Source organism: Ranitomeya imitator, chromosome 9, assembly GCF_032444005.1.
Source record: "Ranitomeya imitator isolate aRanImi1 chromosome 9, aRanImi1.pri, whole genome shotgun sequence".
Classification (NCBI taxonomy): domain Eukaryota; kingdom Metazoa; phylum Chordata; class Amphibia; order Anura; family Dendrobatidae; genus Ranitomeya; species Ranitomeya imitator.
Genome location: NC_091290.1, coordinates 154732827 through 154758224, shown reverse-complemented (window position 1 = coordinate 154758224; position 25398 = coordinate 154732827). Strand labels below are relative to the sequence as shown.

At 51.6% G+C, this 25398-nt stretch overlaps 1 protein-coding gene and 1 long non-coding RNA gene across 3 annotated transcripts in view; one reads left to right on the top strand and one right to left on the bottom strand.

The window, feature by feature from the left end:
- Positions 1-4871, bottom strand: part of SLC38A7 (solute carrier family 38 member 7) — a 55056-nt gene extending 50185 nt beyond the window's left edge. Inside the window, exon 1 of one of the 2 annotated variants that reach the window (XM_069739551.1) lies at positions 4810-4871. The gene's annotated coding sequence lies outside the window, so the exon portion shown is untranslated. The remainder of the gene's footprint in view (positions 1-4809) is intronic. The other variant, XM_069739552.1, reaches the window with a different exon arrangement.
- Positions 4872-4905: 34 nt separating this feature from the next.
- On the top strand, positions 4906-18137 carry LOC138649295 (uncharacterized). The gene is made up of 2 exons (XR_011315286.1): positions 4906-4976; positions 12654-18137. It is a non-coding gene; the product is annotated as an uncharacterized lncRNA (long non-coding RNA).
- Positions 18138-25398: the final 7261 nt, after the last annotated feature.

Here is a 25398-nt window from a genome sequence, read left to right as displayed (position 1 = left end):
GGGGTCCGGTCACTGTGCGCCCTGTGATGGGGGAGGGGATATATCGGGGTCCGGTCACTGTCCGCCGTGATGGGGGAGGGGATATATCGGGGTCCGGTCACTGTGCGCCCTGTGATGGGGGAGGGGATATATCGGGGTCCGGTCACTGTCCGTCCTGTGATGGGAGGGGATATATCGGGGTCCGGTCACTGTGCGCCCTGTGATGGGGGGGGATATATCGGGGTCCGGTCACTGTCCGTCCTGTGATGGGGGGGGATATATCGGGGTCCGGTCACTGTGCGCCCTGTGATGGGGGAGGGGATATATCGGGGTCCGGTCACTGTCCGCCCTGTGATGGGGGAGGGGATATATCGGGGTCCGGTCACTGTCCGCCCTGTGATGGGAGGGGATATATCGGGGTCCGGTCACTGTCCGCCCTGTGATGGGGGAGGGGATATATCGGGGTCCGGTCACTGTCCGCCCTGTGATGGGGGGGGGATATATCGGGGTCCGGTCACTGTCCGCCCTGTGATGGGGGAGGGGATATATCGGGGTCCGGTCACTGTCCGCCCTGTGATGGGGGAGGGGATATATCGGGGTCCGGTCACTGTCCGCCCTGTGATGGGGGAGGGGATATATCGGGGTCCGGTCACTGTCCGCCCTGTGATGGGGGGAGGGGATATATCGGGGTCCGGTCACTGTCCGCCCTGTGATGGGGGAGGGATATATCGGGGTCCGGTCACTGTCCGCCCTGTGATGGGGGAGGGGATATATCGGGGTCCGGTCACTGTCCGCCCTGTGATGGGGGAGGGGATATATCGGGGTCCGGTCACTGTCCGCCCTGTGATGGGGGAGGGGATATATCGGGGTCCGGTCACTGTCTGTCCTGTGATGGGGGGGGGGGATATATCGGGGTCCGGTCACTGTCCGCCCTGTGATGGGGGGGGATATATCGGGGTCCGGTCACTGTCCGCCCTGTGATGGGGGAGGGCATATATCGGGGTCCGGTCACTGTCCGCCCTGTGATGGGGGGGGGGGGGGATATATCGGGGTCCGGTCACTGTCCGCCCTGTGATGGGGGAGGGGATATATCGGGGTCCGGTCACTGTCCGTCCTGTGATGGGGGGGGGGGATATATCGGGGTCCGGTCACTGTCCGCCCTGTGATGGGGGAGGGATATATCGGGGTCCGGTCACTGTCCGCCCTGTGATGGGGGAGGGGATATATCGGGGTCCGGTCACTGTCCGCCCTGTGATGGGGGAGGGGATATATCGGGGTCCGGTCACTGTCCGCCCTGTGATGGGGGGGGATATATCGGGGTCCGGTCACTGTCCGCCCTGTGATGGGGGAGGGGATATATCGGGGTCCGGTCACTGTCCTGTCCTGTGATGGGGGGGGGGGGGGATATATCGGGGTCCGGTCACTGTCCGCCCTGTGATGGGGGGGGATATATCGGGGTCCGGTCACTGTCCGCCCTGTGATGGGGGAGGGCATATATCGGGGTCCGGTCACTGTCCGCCCTGTGATGGGGGGGGGGGGATATATCGGGGTCCGGTCACTGTCCGCCCTGTGATGGGGGAGGGGATATATCGGGGTCCGGTCACTGTCCGCACTGTGATGGGGGAGGGGATATATCGGGGTCCGGTCACTGTCCGCCCTGTGATGGGGGAGGGGATATATCGGGGTCCGGTCACTGTCCGCCCTGTGATGGGGGAGGGGATATATCGGGGTCCGGTCACTGTCCGCCCTGTGATGGGGGGGGGATATATCGGGGTCCGGTCACTGTCCGCCCTGTGATGGGGGAGGGGATATATCGGGGTCCGGTCACTGTCCGCCCTGTGATGGGGGGGGAGGGGATATATCGGGGTCCGGTCACTGTCCGCCCTGTGATGGGGGGGGATATATCGGGGTCCGGTCACTGTCCGTCCTGTGATGGGGGAGGGGATATATCGGGGTCCGGTCACTGTCCGCCCTGTGATGGGGGAGGGGATATATCGGGGTCCGGTCACTGTCCGCCCTGTGATGGGGGAGGGATATATCGGGGTCCGGTCACTGTCCGCCCTGTGATGGGGGGGAGGGGATATATCGGGGTCCGGTCACTGTCCGCCCTGTGATGGGGGAGGGATATATCGGGGTCCGGTCACTGTCCGCCCTGTGATGGGGGAGGGGATATATCGGGGTCCGGTCACTGTCCGCCCTGTGATGGGGGAGGGGATATATCGGGGTCCGGTCACTGTGCGCCCTGTGATGGGGGAGGGGATATATCGGGGTCCGGTCACTGTCCGCCCTGTGATGGGGGAGGGGATATATCGGGGTCCGGTCACTGTCCGCCCTGTGATGGGGGAGGGGATATATCGGGGTCCGGTCACTGTCCGCCCTGTGATGGGGGGGGAGGGGATATATCGGGGTCCGGTCACTGTCCGCCCTGTGATGGGGGGGGATATATCGGGGTCCGGTCACTGTCCGCCCTGTGATGGGGGAGGGATATATCGGGGTCCGGTCACTGTCCGCCCTGTGATGGGGGGGAGGGGATATATCGGGGTCCGGTCACTGTCCGCCCTGTGATGGGGGAGGGATATATCGGGGTCCGGTCACTGTCCGCCCTGTGATGGGGGAGGGGATATATCGGGGTCCGGTCACTGTCCGCCCTGTGATGGGGGAGGGGATATATCGGGGTCCGGTCACTGTGCGCCCTGTGATGGGGGAGGGGATATATCGGGGTCCGGTCACTGTCCGCCCTGTGATGGGGGAGGGGATATATCGGGGTCCGGTCACTGTCCGCCCTGTGATGGGGGGGGAGGGGATATATCGGGGTCCGGTCACTGTCCGCCCTGTGATGGGGGGGGGATATATCGGGGTCCGGTCACTGTCCGTCCTGTGATGGGGGAGGGGATATATCGGGGTCCGGTCACTGTCCGCCCTGTGATGGGGGGGGAGGGGATATATCGGGGTCCGGTCACTGTCCGCCCTGTGATGGGGGAGGGATATATCGGGGTCCGGTCACTGTCCGCCCTGTGATGGGGGGGAGGGGATATATCGGGGTCCGGTCACTGTCCGCCCTGTGATGGGGGGGGGATATATCGGGGTCCGGTCACTGTCCGCCCTGTGATGGGGGGGGATATATCGGGGTCCGGTCACTGTCCGCCCTGTGATGGGGGGGGAGGGGATATATCGGGGTCCGGTCACTGTCCGCCCTGTGATGGGGGAGGGATATATCGGGGTCCGGTCACTGTCCGCCCTGTGATGGGGGGGGGGGGATATATCGGGGTCCGGTCACTGTCCGCCCTGTGATGGGGGGGGATATATCGGGGTCCGGTCACTGTCCGTCCTGTGATGGGGGAGGGGATATATCGGGGTCCGGTCACTGTCCGCCCTGTGATGGGGGGGGAGGGGATATATCGGGGTCCGGTCACTGTCCGCCCTGTGATGGGGGAGGGATATATCGGGGTCCGGTCACTGTCCGCCCTGTGATGGGGGGGGGGGATATATCGGGGTCCGGTCACTGTCCGCCCTGTGATGGGGGAGGGATATATCGGGGTCCGGTCACTGTCCGCCCTGTGATGGGGGAGGGGATATATCGGGGTCCGGTCACTGTCCGCCCTGTGATGGGGGAGGGGATATATCGGGGTCCGGTCACTGTCCGCCCTGTGATGGGGGAGGGGATATATCGGGGTCCGGTCACTGTCCGCCCTGTGATGGGGGAGGGGATATATCGGGGTCCGGTCACTGTCCGCCCTGTGATGGGGGAGGGATATATCGGGGTCCGGTCACTGTCCGCCCTGTGATGGGGGGGGGGGATATATCGGGGTCCGGTCACTGTCCGCCCTGTGATGGGGGAGGGATATATCGGGGTCCGGTCACTGTCCGCCCTGTGATGGGGGAGGGGATATATCGGGGTCCGGTCACTGTCCGCCCTGTGATGGGGGAGGGGATATATCGGGGTCCGGTCACTGTCCGCCCTGTGATGGGGGAGGGGATATATCGGGGTCCGGTCACTGTCCGCCCTGTGATGGGGGAGGGGATATATCGGGGTCCGGTCACTGTCCGCCCTGTGATGGGGGGGGGGATATATCGGGGTCCGGTCACTGTCCGCCCTGTGATGGGGGAGGGATATATCGGGGTCCGGTCACTGTCCGCCCTGTGATGGGGGAGGGGATATATCGGGGTCCGGTCACTGTCCGCCCTGTGATGGGGGAGGGGATATATCGGGGTCCGGTCACTGTCCGCCCTGTGATGGGGGGGGGGATATATCGGGGTCCGGTCACTGTCCGCCCTGTGATGGGGGAGGGATATATCGGGGTCCGGTCACTGTCCGCCCTGTGATGGGGGAGGGGATATATCGGGGTCCGGTCACTGTCCGCCCTGTGATGGGGGAGGGGATATATCGGGGTCCGGTCACTGTCCGCCCTGTGATGGGGAGGGGATATATCGGGGTCCGGTCACTGTCCGCCCTGTGATGGGGGAGGGATATATCGGGGTCCGGTCACTGTCCGCCCTGTGATGGGGGAGGGGATATATCGGGGTCCGGTCACTGTCCGCCCTGTGATGGGGGGGGGGGATATATCGGGGTCCGGTCACTGTCCGCCCTGTGATGGGGAGGGGATATATCGGGGTCCGGTCACTGTCCGCCCTGTGATGGGGGAGGGATATATCGGGGTCCGGTCACTGTCCGCCCTGTGATGGGGGAGGGGATATATCGGGGTCCGGTCACTGTCCGCCCTGTGATGGGGAGGGGATATATCGGGGTCCGGTCACTGTCCGCCCTGTGATGGGGAGGGGATATATCGGGGTCCGGTCTCGGTTCTCGCCGCCGCTATTCTCGGGTCTCACCTCGCTCCCGGCGTCTCAGGTTGTGGATTGTACAACACGTGACCGCTCCAATCACATGACCGCAACGCACAGCCTTCTGGGAGCTGTAGTCTGAGGCGGCACTTCCGGTCACGCGATGAAAGACCGGGAAACGCTGTGTGTGAAATCACGGAGCAGAGCGCAGTCAGGTGAGCGCCAGGTGCTGCTCTCTGTTATCAGCCGGGCAGGGAATGCTGGGAAATCCGCTCACTCATTGCTTCATTCTCTTCACCTCTGGACCAGTTTCCGTATTTTCCTCTTGTGCGAGTGCACAGACCCCCAGACGAGTGCACAGACCCCCAGACGAGGGCGCAGACCCCCAGACAAGGGTGCGAGGGCGTAGACCCCCAGATGTGGGTGCGAGGGCGCAGATCGCCAGACGAGGGTGCGAGGGCGCAGACCCCCCAGACGTGGGCACAGACCCCCAGACGAGGGCGCAGACCCCCAGACGTGGGTGCGAGGGCGTAGACCCCCAGATGTGGGTGCGAGGGCGCAGATCGCCAGATGTGGGTGCGAGGGCGCAGACCCCCAGTTGTCAGTGCGATGGCGCAGACCCCCAGACGTGGGCGCGAGTGCGCAGACCCCCAGACGAGGGCGCAGACCCCCAGACGTGGGCACAGACCCCCAGACATGGGCGCGAGGGCGCAGACCCCCAGACAAGGGTGCGAGGGCGCAGACCCCCAGACGTGGGCACAGACCCCCAGACGTGGGCACAGACCCCCAGACGAGGGCACAGACCCCCAGACGTGGGTGCGAGGGCGTAGACCCCCAGATGTGGGTGCGAGGGCGCAGATCACCAGGTGTGGGTGCGAGGGCGCAGACCCCCAAATGTCAGTGCGAGGGCGCAGACCCCCAGATGTCAGTGCGAGGGCGCATATCCCCAGATGTCAGTGCGAGGGCGCAGACCCCCAGACGTGGGTGCGAGGGCGCAGACCCCCAGACGTGGGTGCGAGGGTGAAGAACCCCAGACGTGGGTGTGAGGGCGCAGATCCCCAGATGTCAGTGCGAGGGCGCAGACCCCCAGACGTGGGCGCAGACCCCCAGACGTGGGCGCGAGGGCGCAGACCCCCAGACGTGGATGCGAGGGCGTAGACCCCCAGATGTGGATGCGAGGGCGCAGATCGCCAGATGTGGGTGCGAGGGCGCAGACCCCCAGATGTCAGTGCGAGGGCGCATATCCCCAGACGTGGGTGCGAGGGCGCAGACCCCCAGATTTGGGTGCGAGGGCGTAGAGCCCCAGATGTGGGTGCGAGGGCGCAGATCGCCAGATGTGGGTGCGAGGGCGCAGACCCCCAGATGTCAGTGCGAGGGCGCAGACCCCCAGACGTGGGCACAGACCCTCAGACGAGGGCGCAGACCCCCAGACGAGGGCGTAGACCCCCAGACGTGGGTGCGAGGGCGTAGACCCCCAGATGTGGGTGCGAGGGCGCAGATCGCCAGATGTGGGTGCGAGGGCGCAGACCCCCAGATGTCAGTGCGAGGGCGCAAATCCCCAGATGTCAGTGCGCGGGCGCAGACCCCCAGACTTGGGTGCGAGGGCGCAGACCCCCAGACGTGGGTGCGAGGGTGAAGAACCCCAGACGTGGGTGCGAGGGTGCAGATCCCCAGATGTCAGTGCGAGGGCGCAGATCGCCAGACGTGGGTGCGAGGGCACAGACCCCCAGACGTGGGTGCGAGGGTGAAGAACCCCAGACGTGGGTGTGAGGGCGCAGATCCCCAGATGTCAGTGCAAGGGCGCAGACCCCCAGACTTGGGTGCGAGGGCGCAGACCCCCAGACGTGGGTGCGAGGGTGAAGAACCCCAGACGTGGGTGTGAGGGCGTAGACCCCCAGATGTCAGTGCAAGGGCGCAGATCCCCAGATGTCAGTGCAAGGGCGCAGACCCCCAGACGTGGGTGCGAGGGCGCAGACCCCCAGACGTGGGTGCGAGGGTGAAGAACCCCAGACGTGGGTGCGAGGGCGCAGATCCCCAGACGTGGGTGCGAGGGCGCAGATCCCCAGATGTCAGTGCGAGGGCGCAGATCATAGTAACATAGTTAGTAAAGCCGAAAAAAGACATTTGTCCATCCAGTTCAGCCTATATTCCATCATAATAAATCCCCAGATCTACGTCCTTCTACAGAACCTAATAATTGTATGATACAATATTGTTCTGCTCCAGGAAGACATCCAGGCCTCTCTTGAACCCCTCGACTGAGTTCGCCATCACCACATCCTCAGGCAAGCAATTCCAGATTCTCACTGCCCTAACAGTAAAGAATCCTCTTCTATGTTGGTGGAAAAACCTTCTCTCCTCCAGACGCAAAGAATGCCCCCTTGTGCCCGTCACCTTCCTTGGTATAAACAGATCCTCAGCGAGATATTTGTATTGTCCCCTTATATACTTATACATGGTTATTAGATCGCCCCTCAGTCGTCTTTTTTCTAGACTAAATAATCCTAATTTCGCTAATCTATCTGGGTATTGTAGTTCTCCCATCCCCTTTATTAATTTTGTTGCCCTCCTTTGTACTCTCTCTAGTTCCATTATATCCTTCCTGAGCACCGGTGCCCAAAACTGGACACAGTACTCCATGTGCGGTCTAACTAGGGATTTGTACAGAGGCAGTATAATGCTCTCATCATGTGTATCCAGACCTCTTTTAATGTACCCCATGATCCTGTTTGCCTTGGCAGCTGCTGCCTGGCACTGGCTGCTCCAGGTAAGTTTATCATTAACTAGGATCCCCAAGTCCTTCTCCCTGTCAGATTTACCCAGTGGTTTCCCGTTCAGTGTGTAATGGTGATATTGATTCCCTCTTCCCATGTGTATAACCTTACATTTATCATTGTTAAACCTCATCTGCCACCTTTCAGCCCAAGTTTCCAACTTATCCAGATCCATCTGTAGCAGAATACTATCTTCTCTTGTATTAACTGCTTTACATAGTTTTGTATCATCTGCAAATATCGATATTTTACTGTGTAAACCTTCTACCAGATCATTAATGAATATGTTGAAGAGAACAGGTCCCAATACTGACCCCTGCGGTACCCCACTGGTCACAGCGACCCAGTTAGAGACTATACCATTTATAACCACCCTCTGCTTTCTATCACTAAGCCAGTTACTAACCCATTTACACACATTTTCCCCCAGACCAAGCATTCTCATTTTGTGTACCAACCTCCTGTGCGGCACGGTATCAAACGCTTTGGAAAAATCGAGATATACCACCATCGAGATCGCCAGATGTGGGTGCGAGGGCGCAGAGCCCCAGATGTCAGTGCGAGGGCGCAGATCGCCAGACGTGGGTGCGAGGGCGCAGACCCCCAGACGTGGGTGCGAGGGTGAAGAACCCCAGACGTGGGTGCGAGGGCTCAGATCGCCAGACGTGGGTGCGAGGGCGCAGACCCCCAGATGCCAGTGCGAGGGCGCAGACCCCCAGACGTGGGCGCAGACCCCCAGACGTGGGCGCGAGGGCGCAGACCCCCAGACGTGGATGCGAGGGCGTAGACCCCCAGACGTGGATGCGAGGGCGCAGATCGCCAGATGTGGGTGCGAGGGCGCAGACCCCCAGATGTCAGTGCGAGGGCGCAGACCCCCAGACGTGGGTGCGAGGGCGTAGACCCCCAGATGTGGGTGCGAGGGCGCAGATCGCCAGATGTGGGTGCGAGGGCGCAGACCCCCAGATGTCAGTGCGAGGGCGCAGACCCCCAGACGTGGGCACAGACCCCCAGACGAGGGCGTAGACCCCCAGACGTGGGTGCGAGGGCGTAGACCCCCAGATGTGGGTGCGAGGGCGCAGATCGCCAGATGTGGGTGCGAGGGCGCAGACCCCCAGATGTCAGTGCGAGGGCGCAAATCCCCAGATGTCAGTGCGCGGGCGCAGACCCCCAGACTTGGGTGCGAGGGCGCAGACCCCCAGACGTGGGTACGAGGGTGAAGAACCCCAGACGTGGGTGCGAGGGTGCAGATCCCCAGATGTCAGTGCGAGGGCGCAGATCGCCAGACGTGGGTGCGAGGGTGAAGAACCCCAGACGTGGGTGCGAGGGCGCAGATCCCCAGATGCCAATGCGAGGGCGCAGATCGCCAGACGTGGGTGCGAGGGCGCAGACCCCCAGACGTGGGTGCGAGGGTGAAGAACCCCAGACGTGGGTGTGAGGGCGCAGATCCCCAGATGTCAGTGCAAGGGCGCAGACCCCCAGACTTGGGTGCGAGGGCGCAGACCCCCAGACGTGGGTGCGAGGGTGAAGAACCCCAGACGTGGGTGTGAGGGCGCAGATCCCCAGATGTCAGTGCAAGGGCGCAGACCCCCAGACGTGGGTGCGAGGGTGAAGAACCCCAGACGTGGGTGTGAGGGCGCAGATCCCCAGATGTCAGTGCAAGGGCGCAGACCCCCAGACGTGGGTGCGAGGGCGCAGACCCCCAGACGTGGGTGCGAGGGTGAAGAACCCCAGACGTGGGTGCGAGGGCGCAGATCCCCAGATGTCAGTGCGAGGGCGCAGATCGCCAGATGTGGGTGCGAGGGCGCAGAGCCCCAGATGTCAGTGCGAGGGCGCAGATCGCCAGACGTGGGTGCGAGGGCGCAGACCCCCAGACGTGGGTGCGAGGGTGAAGAACCCCAGACGTGGGTGCGAGGGCTCAGATCGCCAGACGTGGGTGCGAGGGCGCAGACCCCCAGATGCCAGTGCGAGGACGCAGACCCCCAGACGTGGGTGCGAGGGTGAAGAACACCAGACGTGGGTGTGAGGGCGCAGACCCCCAGATGTCGGTGCGAGGGCACAGATCCCCAGATGTCAGTGCGAGGCCGCAGATCGCCAGACGTGGGTGCGAGGGCGCAGATCCCCAGATGTGGGTGCGAGGCCGCAGATCGCCAGACGTGGGTGCGAGGGCGCAGACCTCCAGATGTCGGTGCGAGTCTCCATGTTCCAGGCGCTGGTGACAGATTATTTTTGCGGACGCTGTTACCGACACTTTTTTGCTGCAGATCTGAGGTTTTCTCGGCTCTTGGTGGATAAAACCTGTAATTCTGGAGCGTTGATGATGTTCTCGCTCCGCCGCGCTCCTCCAGGGTTCATTTCCTTCATATTCGGTAGGTCGGACTTTGCCGACATTGGCAGCAGGTAATTGTTCTGTCGCCGTCAGCGTTGGATTTCTAGTCTTCACATTTTATATATTGTTTCCCTGGAATTGTCGCTGCCATTAAGGAACTAGAAGCTGCGATCATCGCTCACTTGTTCTACACTAAGCGGAGCATCATGATCAGCGGTTATGGTTTGTGGCTGCCGTAACCCACTGCGAGACCCCTGAGGTGCCCGGACCAGAGACCCCCCATAAGTGACCCCATTTTCCTAACTACACCTCTCAGTGAATTAATCTAGAGGTGCAGTGATTATGTTGACACCACAGGTTGGTCACAGAATATTATACCATTGGGCAGTGAATAAAATTAAATTTTTACCACCAAGATTGTGTGTTAGGCTGGTGTCACATTAGAGAGAATAACGGACGAGGGAGGGGTGCAAAAACAAAGCATTGCACACGGACCAATGTTTCTTTATGGGGCAGCTCCTATCGGCTGTATTTAATGGGCTGAGAAAATCGCAGCATGCTGCGATTGTCAGCATGGTCCTCCAAAAATACGCCAATGAAAGTCTACGGGGGCGCCAAAAATACGGATTACACACGGATCATGCGTGTGACTTGCGAGAAATATGCACCGTGTTCTATAGAAAAGCCGGTAATTCAGTGCAGTGTACAGTAAAATCACACTGACAGAATAGATAGAATAAATGTGTACACATAGCATAGGTATATATATATATATATATATATATATATATATATATATATATATATATATATATATATATATATATATACACAACCCATACATACAGTGCCTTGTGAAAGTATTCGGCCCCCTGCTTCAAACATAAAGATACCAAATGTAAATTTTTGGTGAAGAATCAACAACAAGTGGAACCCAATTGTGAGGTTGAAGGAAATTTATTGGTTATTTTAAATTTTGGTGGAAATTCAAAACCTGAAAAGTGGGGCGTGCAATATTATTCGGCCCCTTTAACTTAACACTTTGTTGCGCCCCTTTTCCTGCGATTACAAGTCGCTTGAGGTATGTCGCTATCAGTTTTGTACATGGAGATACTGAAATTCTCGCCCGTTCTTCCTTGGCAAACAGCTCGAGCTCAGTGAGGTTTGATGGAGATCGTTTGTGAACAGCAGTTTTCAGCTCTTTCCACAGATTCTCGATTGGATTGAGGTCTGGACTGTGACTTGGCCATTCTAACACCTGGATACGTTTATTTGTGAACCATTCCATTGTAGATTTTGCTTTGTTTGGGATCATTGTCTTGTTGGAAGACAAATCTCCGTCCCAGTCTCAGGTCTTTTGCAGACTCAAACAGGTTTTCTTCAAGAATGGTCCTGTATTTGGCTCCATCCATCTTCCCATCAGTTTTAACCATCTTCCCTGTCCCTGCTGAAGAAAAGCAGGCCCAAACCATGATGCTGCCACCACCATGTTTGACAGTGGGGATGGTGTGTTCCGGGTGATGCGCTGTGTTGCCTTTACGCCAAACATATCATTTGGCATTGTTGCCAAAAAGTTTGATTTTTGGTTTCATCTGACCAGAGCACCTTCTTCCACATGTCTGGTGTCTCCCAGGTGGCTTGTTGCAAACTTTAAACGGCACTTTTTATGGATATCTTTGAGAAATGGCTTTCTTCTTGCCACTCTTCCATAAAGGCCAGATCTGTGCAGTGTACGACTGATTGTTGTCCTATGGACAGACTGTCCCTCCTCAGCTGTAGATCTCTGCAGTTCATCCAGAGTGATCATCGGCCTCTTGGCTGCATCTCTGATCAGTGTTCACCTTGTCTGAGATGAAAGTTTAGAGGGACGGCCGGGTCTTGGTAGATTCACAGTGGTATGATACTCCTTCCATGTCAATATGATCGCTTGCACTGGTCCTTCTCCAGTCTATTAATATGTGCCCTCAGTCACTGGCTTTCCCACTCTGGTGGAGAAAATTGAGCAAGAGCCCATGCGTTTTTTTCTGTGATTTATCCCTTTATTTTAACACCTAGAGCTCCAAAATTTTGCACACACAAACTACTAACATTATTAGTGAGGTATATGTAAAAATGTAACGGATATGAAATGGTTTACTGTATGTAATCATGTCTCATATCCTGTCGGGTTTGATAAGGAGATAGCAAAAGCCGGCAATTTAATTACCCAGAAAGCTGGTGGCAGCCACAAGCGCATCATTGGACTACGGAAGTTGAGCATAGCAGGTCTTTAGTTTTTTTTAAATTATTTTTAACATTAGATCTTTTTACTATTGATGCTGCATAGGCGCTGACTGCAGGGGAGTAGAGAGGGACTAATTGGACTCTGCCCGTCTCTGATTGGTCGTGGCAGCCATGACAGGCAGCTGGCGAAACCAATCAGCGACACGGGATTTTTGTGACGGAAGTTGCCGACAGACTGATGGAAGTACCCCTTAGACAAATAACACCCTGAAATGTGTATATATATATATATATATATATATATATATATATATATATATACACACACACACACTGTATATATATATTTTAGGGTGTTTCATTTTTCCGAAGTTATTATTTTCATATGACTTTGCTTGAATCCTTGGTCTAAGTCATCTAAAAGATCCATGTAAAAAATGTTAGTGAAATCGATTAATATTTAGGGGTTGCACACTTTGATCACTTTTATCTGAAAGTACTGAAATTCATGAAAACGTATCACTGACATCGCACTAATGTGTATGTTGTATTTCTATTATGTTTTGCAGGTAGTTAAACTGAAAATCAGTACTTGAAAGGGAATTTGGTTACTTGAAAAGGTGCCTGGTGGTGATTTTTTGGGAGCTCGACTCCCTTCCAAGGAACAAATGCTTTTAGTTTTATTTACCATCACAAGGAAATGAAAGAAACTCATGTGCTGCTAAATCCACCAGTATTAAACTACAGGAAGTGTGGAAGAAAGCAAGTATCCCTGTCATGACAGAGGAGAATATCCGAACAAGGAATATCAACATCTGGGTAAAGAGAAATCAAGAAACACTGACAGTAAATATGAAGCGGCAGATTTGGAAAGGTGATCTTGTTGAGCTATTGATATTGCCAGGCAAAATGTGATGTCCATGAATAGCGTAATATTAGACGATAAAGCATTCCTTATGTCACAAAGAGAGGATCGCATGAGTTCATCAAAGAGTGGTGTAGATAAGGGTCTTGCCTCACAAATTAAAAAGAAGAAAATAAATACAGAAAAAAGGAGGCATACAAGACGAAACATTGTAAAGAAATCGCAAAAATGAACAAGACAGTTATAGGGTCATTCCATGTCAAGTGAACCAATCATTTTTACCTCTATATTTTTAATTATTTTGAGATTTTGTTATTTGGTAATAGTTTGTCAGAGAAAGTGAAGAAAAAAAAATTCTAGATTCGGAAAAGGTGCGAATTTTGATGTTGCCTGCCTTTACATTTCTCCTCATAACTCGGGCTATAAAAAAGCTACAGAAACCTAATAAGCACCATTCTACTCAGAACTGTACAGGCTTTCACCTGATATGTCACAAAAGTATCTTTACTAATATTTTACCCATGCAAACGCAAAACTTTAAAAACGCATTTCCGAAAAAAAAGTTTAAAAATTTCTAAAACTGCATATGTGCCTGCTATGCTCCTAGCCACATGTGTACCAAAATACAAGCTGGGGTCGGGATGGGATCATATTTAACAAAATAAAACTATTACAGTGTCGGTTCAAAAATCTTGAATTCAGATCTGTTCAGCCTGTGGTCTAACAGTGTGGGGTCTACATTTACCAAATAATCCATGATTGCCAGATATTACTATATTTTATTATGTTACAGCTTAGAAGCAGGAGAGGACAGAGGAGAAGCTTTGTTAGGGCTGAGAATGACCAGGGGTGGACTGTGACTGCAGAGCAGATGACCGGCCGGCAGCTCGCGCCTCCAGAGGCCACGTTCACACCAAATCCTAACACCCAGGCAACTCCTCAAATGGAGGGAGAAACATATTCTTATCATCCAGTTCATGTATTGTACAAACCTGGACTACGAAGAGCAGGAGGAGAGTTTGTGAAAACCTCGGTTACAGGAAGCAGAACCCATCACAGGGACTCAGCAATACCGGACTGTCATCCCATGTAGTGGAAATAAAGACAGTGACGTCCATGAAGTGGTAGAAGGCGGCACAAGATCGGCAATGGATGACAGAACTGGTGATGTGACCTGTGAATATGATCAGCGCTGGTGGCGGCTACTGTACTCTCCAAAGACTGTGAAAATGAAGAAGTAGAAGTTATTTTTTTGCACCTTCTGGTCCAGCGCCGTCCTTTGTGTATCTAAAAAAAAAACACATTTTAAAAGATAACAAAAATCAGCTATTAACTCAGGTGGAGCCATACACCATGCCGCGCTGCATGATAAAAGGCCAGTTTAAGAACCTACTATTAATTGTTCGATTAGTTCATATTTTATAGAACGAGGATTTAACTACTGGACTATTCCTCTTAAACACTTCAGAAATGACATGTTTAGTGATATAATAGAAAAAAATTGTTACATGTATAAATAGGTGGTAAAAAATAAGTTCTTTTAATCTAGTTTTTAACATAATTAGGAGGAGACTGTATTTGGAAAATCACACTTGAGGATGTGATCACCTTTTTTTCTTTTGGTTCAATGAATTCAGGTTGAAAATGCTGAGCGAGTTGTGTTATGATGATAAGATGGATTTATTCTGGCACTTCGGGATTTGTTTTTTGTGTTTCTTTATTGTTACATATAAATGTTGAATTCAATAAGTTGTAATTTGAAAAGAAAAAGTGAAGAAACTCACACAAATGTAAAATCAGATGATTCAAGGCTTATAAAAAGAATTTGATAGATCCCAAGTTGAATCCCTGTACAAATATAAACAAGAACACAGGTAACGCACATGCATGTTTCCACAAATGTAAAAACATGTTTTTTTCACAATCGCGCATCAAAATTTTGAATTTGATTTTTCCAAAACAAAATATAAAGAAACATAGGTTTGTGACACATCAAATGAAAGCTGGTACCGTTCTGAGAAAAATGATGCCTCTCCACCTCTTTATCTTCATTCTAGCCAGAGATACAAAAAATGTAAAGCCATACCAGGTCAAAATTTGCGCTTTGACATCTGTAAAAAATTAACTAATGAAGAAAAAAATTCAAAACTTTTAAATTTATAATTAACTAAAGTTGTACTTCATAAAAATCTGAAGATGTCAGGTAAAAAAAAATATTCATATTTGGATCACTTGGTATGGAAGAGGATGAATTTTCTGCACCACCAGTGAAAAAATCTTGTGTAGGTCGTAGATTAAAACCTCTTGATCACACACGGCTACTTGGGATCGAGAACAACTCTTCATTCGACAAGTACTTCATTTATTGCAACTGCCTTGATCACGATGTTTCATGCATTTCCATATCTCCAGCTACCGTTTTCCGAGCTCTGACGATTGACGGCTGAGAACATGGTTGACTGTGGAAATGTCAAAACTCTAGAAGATAGTTGCTGTTCTGGTCACTGGAAAAGAGTTTGAGCATTTGCTTCAAGTAGTGATGGGTAGTTCGTGAGTGAGTTGTTCAAAGTGAACTAATCTTCAGAGTGAACTCGTTCATCTAGTTCACCATCCTGACAGAGATTAGTTCATTATGGACTAAACAGCAAGTGGGAGGAGACAGAGAGTGATCCCTCACACAGCTCCTCACACTGAAGATCCCTGCTCTCACACTTGCTCTTTATAGCTCCTGATGCTGGAAAAGAAGGTAGTAAAACACTGTACCACACATCAAATAGTAAATACAAATATAATAGTAATAATAAAAACTGAAATTGTACAGTAGACAGACACAGCTCATGTGTGTATGGGAGTCTTTGTGATGAGATCGGCCTCCTGTAGAGGATCAGCCTCAACACAGAACATCTAGTTCAGCAGTTCATCTAGTTCATTTAGTTCACAGGTCACATGACATGATGCATTCCCTCTCAGCTCCTCACAGGATAGGGTGGAGAATTATCAGGCTGTCTAATAGAAAGATTTTCTTTGCCCCATAGCAACCAATCACAGGTCAGCTTTCTGATACTGCAGCAGTGCAGTGCTCTGCCAAGTGAAATCTGAGCTGTGATTGGTTGCTGTGGGCAGCTGGTAAATCTGTAGTTCTGCGTCGTTTCACCACATCTCTTCCTTTTGCCACCTACTGCCGTGGTGTGAAATGAATACTGACTGACTACTCAGTGCTCAATACCAGAGACTGCAAGTGACCATAATGTGTGCAGATAATACGCTGAAGAGACAGGAGCCAGGTATGGAATCATTTCACACTTAGTGGAGATCAGAAGAAAGCAACATGTTCCTACTGCTCAAATGTGATAAGTGTAGCTTGCGGTTCAGTGGGTAATCTGTCACGCCATGTAAATAGTAAGCATCCAACAATATCCACTACTAGGAGTGAACCCCAACAACCAATCCCCACACTGTCTCATCCACCAGGTGAAGATGATGTTCAAGACAATCCACTGGAACCAGCACAAGTGCAACTACAGATGGAAATCAAGTTGCTGCAATATGTCCCTCAGCTGTACAAACTATCCAAAAGCAACAACCTACCATAGGAAGCTACTTCAGCAGCAATAGACCATTGTCTGTAAGGCAATCCAAACAGTGGGATGAGCAGCTGCGAAAATTTATTATGGGTTTCCACCCATTTAGTATTGTGGAGGAGAAAGACTTAAAAACACTAGTACATACACCGTGTCCAGGATATAATCCTCCCCCAAGGAAAACCGTGTCTAGCAGTTTTGCTATTGCAACTACAATAGCACTTTAGAGAGAGCGCGATTTCATTTGCAAGACTCTGATGCAGTTTGCTTAACTACAGACTCATGGACCTCATTAAATAACCAAAGTTATATTACAGCTCAGTTCATCAATACAGCATGTGAGCTACGTTCGGTGCTGTTAGAATGCCTTGAAATGCAGGAAAGGCACAGTTCTGAAAATCTGCAGGCAATTGAAGGACACAGTCCGTGAATGGGGGGTTGGAAAATAAAGTGGTGGCTGTTGTCACAGACAATGCAGCTAATATTGTGGCAGGATGTCCAACTGGCCACATCTACCATGTTTTGCGCATTGTGTAAACTTGGTTGTTCAGGCTGGAATTTCTGTTAATGGCATTAACAGCATTATTAATAAGATAAAAGGTATTGTAGAATTTTTCAAAAGAAGTTCACATGGCCTTTCGAAATTACATGATACCCAAAAACAAATGAGATTACCAGAACTGAAGCTCACCCAAGATGTCCCTACTGGGTGGAACTCAACTTTTGACATGATATCCAGAATGGTGAAAATAAAGGATGCAGTAGTTGCCACCTTGGCTATGCTACACACAGAACTCAGTATGCTGACATCACATGAGTGGACTGTTGCACAAAACAATAGAAGTGTTGCAGATTTTTTTAAGAAATCACAGTAGGAGTCAGTTCTGAAAAATCTGTGCCCAGATCAAAAGTGATATTTGTCAAATTAATGAACAGGAAAATGGAGGGATTCAACAATTCCAGCAGAAATACAGTCAATGGTGACAACACTAAAGACACAACTTGCAACACGATTCCGGGACCTGGAAGACAACGAACTTAACAATCAGGCAACACTTTTAGACCAAAGATTTAAAAAGTACGGGTTTTCAGATAATGCTAAATTTAACCTGGCTTCTGAAAATCTAAAGCGAAAACTATGTGGTATGAGAATTGCTGATGAAAGTCCAGCAATATCCGTGGAAGAAGCACAGACATCACAATCTACCTCCAGCTTATGGGAGGATTTCCATACAGAAGTGAGAAATGTCACTACAGTGCAGAATCCAGCGGGAATTACAGAACTGGACAAATATATGCAACAGCCCATTTTACAGCGGAAGGCAGATCCCCTAAGAAAAGCCATTTATCCAAGACTTTTACAACTGGCAAAGTGGCGACTGTGTATTATGGCCTCCTCTGTTCCCGGTGAGAGAATATTTTCAAAAGCCGGACAAGTCGTCACAGAGAAGAAACAGACTCAAAACTTCCAAAGTTGGACAAGTCCTGTTCTTGAATCAGAATATGAACCTATAGTTATTGAAGCAATTATATATAGGATGTAGCTTTTGTTCTACCTTTATGTTTCTGTTCTGTGGGATTCTTGATATTAAATTTAATATTTAGCATAGGTGTTACTGTTTTTCTGCTAGGTGGCTTGTAAATTACCTATATAGTGACAAATTAATATGTTAGCTACTATACTGTACCTGTGGGCAGATTGATTTGCTCTGAGGTCAAATGATAACATTTAGGATCTCCGAGCTCACCACTCAGACATAAATATAGTTAAACAGGGTAATATTGTGTAACAAAATAGGTATTTGCATTGCAGGTACCCAGTAAAGTTACAGGGGTTGTTTGAGATGAAAAAAATATGTGCAAACTGTAAAGTGCTGCGGAATATGTTAGCGCTATATACAAAATAAAGATTATTATTTTCTATGTAGGTAGGGGGTTAAAAGCAAAAAATATATTGCACTTACCATGGTCCCTGCAGCACTCAATATGGCAACTGCTGTTCCTAACATCTAGCTTTATCTGGGACAACACATCAAAGCAGGGCCTTGCCAAAAGGTTAGACTCTGTAGGCAGGTCTTTCTGAGACAGGTTGTCCTGGATGCAACTAGAGGAGCTATGGGGGACTGGAGTCAGCAAGTTAAGTTTATTTTTTTAGCCACACCAACATTCATAACATTTTTAAATCCAGGCTTACCCCTTTAAAAGGGCTATGTGAAATCTGCATATTAATGGCCTACACCCAATAGGCCACCAATATCTGATCAGAGGGGCCAATAGGCTGAAAGAAAATGTTGTCAAATCAACTGGAGAATGATGAAAGTTATACATTTAAAAAAAAAAAAAAATCATCTCCAAAACACATGCGGATTTCTGGCAGAAATGTCCGTTTTTTGTCAGGAAAATTTCTGCAAGAAATCCTGACGTGTGCACATACCCTTAAGGTACCGTCACAGCGACGCTGCAGCGATACCGACAACGATCCGGATCACTGCAGCGTCGCTGTTTGGTCGCTGGAGAGCTGTCACACAGACCGCTCTCCAGCGACCAACGATCCCGAGGTCCCCGGTAACCAGGGTAAACATCGGGTAACTAAGCGCAGGGCCGCGCTTAGTAACCCGATGTTTACCCTGGTTACCAGCGTAAAAAAACAGTACATACTTACCTACAGCCGTCTGTCCCTTGCCGTCTGGTTCCTGCACTGACTGCTGGCCGTAAAGTGAAAGCACAGCGGTGAGTCACACAGCGGTGACTCACCGCTGTGGCTGTGCTCTGCTTTCACTTTACGGCCAGCAGTCAGTGCAGGAACCAGACGGCAAGGGACAGACAGCTGAATGTAAGTATGTACTGTTTGTTTTTTTACGCTGGTAACCAGGGTAAACATCGGGTTACTAAGCGCGGCCCTGCTCTTAGTTACCCGATGTTTACCCTGGTTACCAGTGAAGACATCGCTGAATCGGTGTCACACACGCCGATTCAGCGATGTCTACGGGGAGTCCAGCGACGAAATAAAGTTCTGGACTTTCTTCCCCGACCAGCGATCTCCCAGCAGGGGCCTGATCGCTGCTGCCTGTCACACTGGACGATATCGCTAGCGAGGACGCTGCAACGTCACGGATCGCTAGCGATATCGTCTAGTGTGACAGTACCTTTAGAGGTTCTGTGTCTTCTTCCACCTTCATGGTGTTTCTGACAGCCTGCAGGAGTATGTCCGTGATTTCGGAAGAGAACCGATACCTCTTCCTCTCTTCTGGGAACAAAGTTGACGGACCTTCGCCTTCTGCAGAGTCTGAAATAGAGTAATTTGAGACCTCTCCTTCTGAGCTAATATCTTGCTTCCACCTGGGTCTTTTAGGGCAGGGGGATTCAGCTGGCATCAGATGATACCGTTGTCTGTACCTCTTCTCTGATCATAGTTCTAATGCTGTCTAGAAAGGAGGTCTGCTCTTCTTTAGTCCCGACATACAGCCATCATATAGTTTTTTAGAATGTCCTGGCAGTTTGCTTGAGCATAAGGGACATCTAACAGTCTTGCGCTTAGTCGCTGCTGTGCGCTTGGGCGCTTCTTTATCCTGCAATAGACATATAATAGGGTCCTGTCATTTGTATCTGACTAGTCCTAATAAACCCCACTATGTATCACTTACATGTTCAGTAGCGAGCTCTGAGGACTGCACGTCTTGACGATTAGCACCCTCCGTGACTACTGGGTCAAAGGTGCTCTCAACTGTCCGTGTCTAAATAGTCTCATCTGTCTTCAAATCATCCCAGACCGGTCTGTGTGCGTTCCAGAGGACGCATGTGCAGTACAGCTGGGACTTTCAATCACTGGAAAACTGCAGCAGCTGAGCTTGGAAGGAGGACTCCTTCCGAGCTCAGCTGCTGCAGTTTTCCAGTGATTGAAAGTCCCAGCTGTACTGCACATGCGTCCTCTGGAACGCACACAGACCGGTCTGGGACTCTATTTTCGGCATGTCCCCTGCTCTCCTCTTCATTCCAGCGCCTTATCGGGGCTCCAGATGCCGGAAACCTCAGCGATCCGGCTGCCCATGCCCCCGGAAGTGATCCCCAGTGCGCCCTCTCCGATGCAAGCACCAGAAGTCCTGGAAGATGCTGCCAGAGCCGGAAGCTCAGGGGGATGCTGCAGATCACAGCACACGTGGAGCACTGGCCGGGAACCTGTCAGCACCACTGCAGTAGCTGCTGTCTCAGAGCCCTTTTAATGAAGGGATGAGGCAGCTGACAGGAGTACATAGCTCTACCTGGATCATGGGAGTACATAGCTCTACCTGGATTATGTGAGGGACCTCCGTCGGTCTGCTGTGATCCTGCAGGACTCCCTCCATCGGGACCCCCGCGGTCCAGAGCCCACTCCCGGAGCAAGGACCGCCTTCGGTAGCCTCTGCTCCCCGGCATCCAGGTAATTCTGGAGAACTCTTCTGTGTCTGTCCCTGATAGGGGCAGGAAAAACACTGAAGGGTGGAGGTGGGAAGGGACTATTTATCCTCTTCTGTGTTTCTGTCCCTATCAAGGATGCAAAGGACAACCTCCTGGTGGTGCTGTCGGGAGGGACGTCCTGGAAAAACGGATCGTATTTTTATACGTTAGGTCTGACCCCGGCCTTACATTTTCACACTGGGAAATGTGCAAAAATCGCACCAAATTGTGTCCCACAATTTCTACTGAACATTGCAATACCCCATATGTGGCTGCACGGTACTGCTTAGCATACAGAGAGACTGGGGAGGGACAGAGCGCTATTTGCCTCCTGGAGCGCATTTTCCTAAACTAGTTTGCGGATTTTATATAAAGAGCTCCTAAGTGGTAGGAGAGCAGAATCCCCCCTCAAGTGACCCCATTTTGGAAATTATACACCTTTAGGAATTTATGTAGAGATGTAGTGACGATTTTGACTCCTTGGGAGTTTTTCAGAAACAGAAAGCAGTGGATGTTGCTGAGGAAAAATTGCAAACTCGCTGCAGTGACCAGTATGCTGTAGTGCTCCGTACGCTGCAGTGACCAGTATGCTGTAGTGCTCCGTACGCTGCAGTGACCAGTATGCTGTAGTGCTCCGTACGCTGCAGTGACCAGTATGCTGTAGTGCTCCGTACGCTGCAGTGACCAGTATGCTGTAGTGCTCCGTACGCTGCAGTGACCAGTATGCTGTAGTGCTCCGTACGCTGCAGTGACCAGTATGCTGTAGTGCTCCGTACGCTGCAGTGACCAGTATGCTGTAGTGCTCCTTACGCTGCAGTGACCAGTATGCTGTAGTGCCCCGTACGCTGCAGTGACCAGTATGCTGTAGTGCTCCGTACGCTGCAGTGACCAGTATGCTGTAGTGCTCCTTACGCTGCAGTGACCAGTATGCTGTAGTGCCCCGTACGCTGCAGTGACCAGTATGCTGTAGTGCCCCGTACGCTGCAGTGACCAGTATGCTGTAGTGCCCCTTACGCTGCAGTGACCAGTATGCTGTAGTGCTCCTTACGCTGCAGTGACCAGTATGCTGTAGTGCTCCGTACGCTGCAGTGACCAGTATGCTGTAGTGCCCCGTACGCTGCAGTGACCAGTATGATGTAGTGCTCCGTACGCTGCAGTGACCAGTATGCTGTAGTGCTCAGTATGCTGTAGTGCCCCTTACGCTGCAGTGACCAGTATGCTGTAGTGCCCCTTACGCTGCAGTGACCAGTATGCTGTAGTGCTCCTTACGCTGCAGTGACCAGTATGCTGTAGTGCTCCTTACGCTGCAGTGACCAGTATGCTGTAGTGCTCCTTACGCTGCAGTGACCAGTATGCTGTAGTGCCCCTTACGCTGCAGTGACCAGTATGCTGTAGTGCCCCTTACGCTGCAGTGACCAGTATGCTGTAGTGCTCCTTACGCTGCAGTGACCAGTATGCTGTAGTGCTCCTTACGCTGCAGTGACCAGTATGCTGTAGTGCTCCTTACGCTGCAGTGACCAGTATGCTGTAGTGCCCCGTACGCTGCAGTGACCAGTATGCTGTAGTGCTCCTTACGCTGCAGTGACCAGTATGCTGTAGTGCCCCGTACGCTGCAGTGACCAGTATGCTGTAGTGCCCCTTACGCTGCAGAGACCAGTATGCTGTAGTGCTCCTTACGCTGCAGTGACCAGTATGCTGTAGTGCCCCTTACGCTGCAGTGACCAGTATGCTGTAGTGCCCCTTACGCTGCAGAGACCAGTATGCTATAGTGCCCCTTACGCTGCAGTGACCAGTATGCTGTAGTGCTCCTTACGCTGCAGTGACCAGTATGCTGTAGTGCCCCTTACGCTGCAGAGACCAGTATGCTGTAGTGCTCCTTACGCTGCAGTGACCAGTATGCTGTAGTGCCCCTTACGCTGCAGTGACCAGTATGCTGTAGTGCTCCTTACGCTGCAGAGACCAGTATGCTGTAGTGCCCCTTACGCTGCAGTGACCAGTATGCTGTAGTGCCCCTTACGCTGCAGTGACCAGTATGCTGTAGTGCTCCTTACGCTGCAGTGACCAGTATGCTGTAGTGCCCCTTACGCTGCAGTGACCAGTATGCTGTAGTGCTCCTTACGCTGCAGTGACCAGTATGCTGTAGTGCCCCTTACGCTGCAGTGACCAGTATGCTGTAGTGCCCCTTACGCTGCAGTGACCAGTATGCTGTAGTGCTCCTTACGCTGCAGTGACCAGTATGCTATAGTGCCCCTTACGCTGCAGAGACCAGTACATTGTAGTTCCCAGCAGGGCTGTGGAGTCAGTAAACCAAACCACCACGTTTGACTCAACTCCTCAATTTCCCTGACATCCGACTGACTCCACAGCACCAGTCTCCACTGGACAAAGTGCAGCAGATTCTTCTCAACTAAAAGCCGAGATCAGGAGCAGAACAGACATTTATAGGACATTTCCCAAACTCTTATGGAAACATTTCCAGCACATCCTGCATGGTACTACTGCACCCATAGTGTTATATATGATAGGAGTCGGAGTTGCTCCATTTTATAACAACTCTGACTCCACAGCCCTCCACAGTACATTATGTTGACTGGTGCGCCCCGACATCACGATGGATGAGGAGGTTACAGAGGACAAGCACTCCCAACATTGCCGGATATGTTCAGCATCCTGAAAATAGCAGTAGTACATGGTTTCCCCAACGGCTAACAAAATGACCCAATTATACATAATCCATCAAACATATCTTACTCCAGCTAAATTCGCAAAAATGGGTCGTTCTCAGACCTCAGAATGCCCGTTCTGGCAGGAGGTCACCACCTTCTTGTCATCCCTCATAGCAATACCAATTCCCCCGGATCCCTTGGTGTGCCTGTTTGGGGTTGTGGAAGAAGATAATTGGGACCATTATATTAAAATATTTCTTCGAGAGACGCTATTATTGGCCAAGAGATTAATTCCTCCGAGATGGATGGGTAGTTCACACCGAACACTGAGATCCTGGGTAGAACTTGTCAATTCAGTGATTCCATATGAAAACATGGTCTATCAAAATAGAGGGTGCCCTGGGAAATGGCTATGAAACATGGGACTTCTGGAACTCAACACCCGTCACTAACAAGAATATCGACGTGGAGGGGATGTGCCCAAACCACATTTAGAGGTGCCTCGGGTTTTCCAGCAGAAATGTTAATTCTTAGTTCTTGTTATGTATATAGTTATTGGGTATCGATCTCCAAGTTTCGAGGTCGACGTTCTATGCGATTCAGTAAATGTATACTGAGACAATAAGTTAGAATGAGTGGTCAGATGTATGTGCCATATAACCAGAGTGTAACATTGCTGGACGGTTAATGACAGACATGGGAATGAACACTACTAATTCATACATCGTTGCTTTTAATTTTGTAAACCAGTATTAGGCCATGTTCACACGATCCTTTTTTTCATGCGGAATTGCCGCGATTTTCCCGCAGCGGGTCCGCAGCTGTTTTCCATGCAGGGTACATTACATTGTACCCTATGGAAAACAGGAACTGCTGTGCCCACAATGCGGAAAATCAAAAAAAAAAAAGCCGCGCTGAATAGCTGCGGGAAAAAAGAAGTACCATGTCACTTCTTTTTTCGGAGCCGCAGCGGTTCTGCACCCATTGACCTCCATTGTGAGGTCAAACCCGCAGTAAAACCCGCAGATGAAAAAAATATCTGCGGGTTTTACTGCGGTTTGTGGTGCCGAACCGCTGCAGCAGGAAGTGCGGGGAAGCGGGCGGAAGTGCGTGGGCGGAGTGTGGCTGCCCCCCCCGTGCTCCGATCCCGCCCCCCCGTGCTCCAATCCCACCGCCCCGTGCTCCGATGCCCCCCGCCCAGTGCTCCGATGCCCCCCCCCCCCGTGCCCTAATCTCCCCCCCTTATACTTACCCGGTGTCCGTCCGGCCGTCTTCTCCCTGGGCGCCGCCATCTTGCAAAATGGCGGGCGCATGCGCAGTGCGCCCGCCGAATCTGCCGGCCGGCAGATTCGTTCCAAAGTGCATTTTGATCACTGAGATATAACCTATCACAGTGATCAAAATAAAAAAAAATAGTAAATGACACCCCCCCACCCCCCCTTTGTCACCCCCATAGGTAGGGACAATAAAAAAAATTAAGAATTTTTTTTTTCCCACTAGGGTTAGGGGTAGGGTTAGGGGTAGGGTTAGGGGTAGGGTTAGGGGTAGGGTTAGGGTATTTTCAGCCATTTTAACTGCATAGAAAACTGCATAAAAAAAGGATCAAAAAAGGACAAAAAAAGGACCTGCGTTTTCTGCCAAGAGCTGCAGTTTTTTAAAAAACAGTCCTGAAAAAAAAAGGATGGAAATCAGGAACGTGTGAACATACCCTAATAAAGAGTACTCCTGTTTATGGACATGGGAAATGTGTTTGTTCTAATGTAGATTT